This window comes from Colobus angolensis, unplaced genomic scaffold (genome assembly GCF_000951035.1).
Source record: "Colobus angolensis palliatus isolate OR3802 unplaced genomic scaffold, Cang.pa_1.0 Scaffold510, whole genome shotgun sequence".
NCBI lineage: Eukaryota > Metazoa > Chordata > Mammalia > Primates > Cercopithecidae > Colobus > Colobus angolensis.
In genome coordinates this window covers 390,855-393,118 of record NW_012118600.1, presented here as the reverse complement: position 1 = coordinate 393,118, position 2,264 = coordinate 390,855, and the positions used below count along the sequence as shown (strand labels likewise).

The window sequence follows — 2,264 nt, the reverse complement described above, 5'->3', positions numbered from 1 at the left end:
AAAAAAAAAAAAAAAAAATTACCTGGGCATGGTAGCATGCACCTGTAGTTCCAGCTACTTAGCAGGCTGAGGTGAGGATCTTTTAGCCTGGAACGTCAAGGCTGCAGTGATTCACGATGGCACCACTGCACTCTAGCCTCAATGACAGAGTGAGACCTTGTCTCAAAAACAAAAGCTTTCAAAACGGAACAATTATTTTTTTTTATAATTAGAAAACAGGCAAAAGGTATGAACAGATACTTTAATGAAGAGGGTATACAAATGCCAAAAAAATCGTGAGGGTGTGCTCAACCTTGTTAGCAATTAAAGGAAATGCAAATTGAAACCACAATGACCCATCAGTACACACCTATCAGAATGGCCAAAATAAAAAATAGCAAAACACAAATGCTGATAAAAATGTGAAGTGGATTCGCACATTCATTGGGGGTGGGAGTGTAAAATGGTCCAGCTACTCTGGAGGAGAGTATGGCAGCTTCTTCCAACGCTCATAAGCACGTGTTCACTTTGTGACCTAGCAATTGCACTCTTGGGCTTTTATCTCAGAAAAGTGAAAACCTACGTTCACAGAAAAATCTGTACGCGAATGTTCATAACAGCATTATTTTTAATAGCAAAATACTGAAAACGATCCTAAAATCTTTCAGTGGGAGAATGTTTAAACTGCTGTATACCATAGAATACTACTTATCAATAAAATGGAATGAACTGTTGATACATACTGCTTCAGTGCATCTCAGAGGAATTACGTTCAGTGAAAAAGCCAATCTGAAGAGGCCACATACTGTGTGATCCCACTTATATGACACTGTGAAGGCAAAAATGTAGCAGTGGACTACTTAGATTGGCTGTTTCCTGGGGTTGTGGGTGGGGAGAGAGTGACTACCAGGAGGCAGCAGGAGGATTTTGGGGCAGTGGAGCTATTCTTTGTCCCGAGTTTGTTGGTGGATATGAGTTAAAATTCATAGAACTGAATACCAAAATGTGCGTTGTATGTAAATTTAAAATAAAATATATAAACTGTTCAGATATACATTTTAAAAACCAGTTCACACAAAAACGACCAAAACGGCATCTTCATAAGCGCCCCTATCTGGAAAACTGAAATGGGAAGCAGCTCCTGGCCCTGTCCCGCCTTCCAGGGTGGCTCAATTTATATAGGACTTTGCCAAAGCCCTCACCCCGGCTGCCGCTCACGTTTCCCTCGTTTCAGCAGCTCCTGAAGCCCTGGGATGGGTAATCTTTGAGTTCTATCCACTCCCTGAAACTGCAGAACCCATTTTAGCGCATTAGTGCCTCTGGGTCTCCACCTCTTGTCTCCCCAGTACTGGGTCTGCCAGTCCCCGTCTCTGTATCTCTGTCCAGATCTGTCTAAGCCTCGAGTGCTCCTCTTCTCTGGGTCTCTCTTTTTTTGAGCCTGAGCTGGTCTGTCCCTTTCTTTGTCCGTCTCTGTACATCTCTGTTTCTGGGACCCCAGGGCGTCTTGGTCTGCCCCCGAGCGACTGTGGGTCTTCATGCTTCTCTCCCTCCCGGTCTGCGCGTCTTTTTGTCTCTGTTTCTCTGTTTCTCACCGTCTTTGTTTCTCTGGTCTCTGGTTGTCAGGGGGCTATTATTTACCCGCTTGTTTACCTCGTTGCCATGGTGCCCAAGATGACGCAGGCGCCGGAGTGGGCGGGACGCCGGGAGACCACGCTCGCGTCTGATTGGCCGTGAGCCCTGTCACGGCTCCCTTGCTCGCCCCCCTTCGCCTCACGGTCTCGCGGCATTGTGGGAATGGTAGTCCGCGGTGAGGCCCAGTGCGCAGGCGCAGTTTGCTGGCCGCCATCGCGCACTAGGGCTCCGGGCGGCTGGGACCGGCCTGGGGCAGCTGCGCAGCAGGTGGGTAGGTCCCGGGGCCGCAGCGCGGGGGTCAGGGAGCGACTCCGACGGGGCAGACGGTGAGGACGCCTCTGGGGGCAGCGTTAGAGGAAGGGGCCAGGGTGTTCCTGGGGTTGGGGTGCGAGCCCCCGCTGTGCGTCCAGCAGGCCGAGGGTCTGGCAGCCCTCGCATGGAGTGCGGGGCGGGGGCCGGGTCCCCTCGGGGATGGGGCTGAGATCGGGATCGGTGAGGGGCCCTGCAGGCAGGTAGGGAACTAGTGCAACCCCCACCCAGGGTAGGCTCTGGGAGGGGAGGCGCTTAGGGGACCCTGTGGGTGGGAGACCAGGAAGGGGCGGCTCCTGTTGGGGGAGAGGTGGGGGAAGGGGAGGCTCCTGATGAGGGAGAAA

The 2,264-nt window shown here is 51.5% G+C and overlaps 2 protein-coding genes across 3 annotated transcripts in view; one reads left to right on the top strand and one right to left on the bottom strand.

Annotated features, from left to right (window-relative positions):
- Nucleotides 1-2,264, bottom strand: part of ZNF135 (zinc finger protein 135) — a 44,388-nt gene that overhangs the window by 7,812 nt on the left and 34,312 nt on the right. The gene's annotated exons all lie outside the window — the stretch shown is intronic.
- ZSCAN18 (zinc finger and SCAN domain containing 18) overlaps nucleotides 1,824-2,264 on the top strand; it is a 15,871-nt gene continuing 15,430 nt past the window's right edge. Inside the window, exon 1 of the mRNA XM_011960464.1 lies at nucleotides 1,824-1,937. The gene's annotated coding sequence lies outside the window, so the exon portion shown is untranslated. The remainder of the gene's footprint in view (nucleotides 1,938-2,264) is intronic.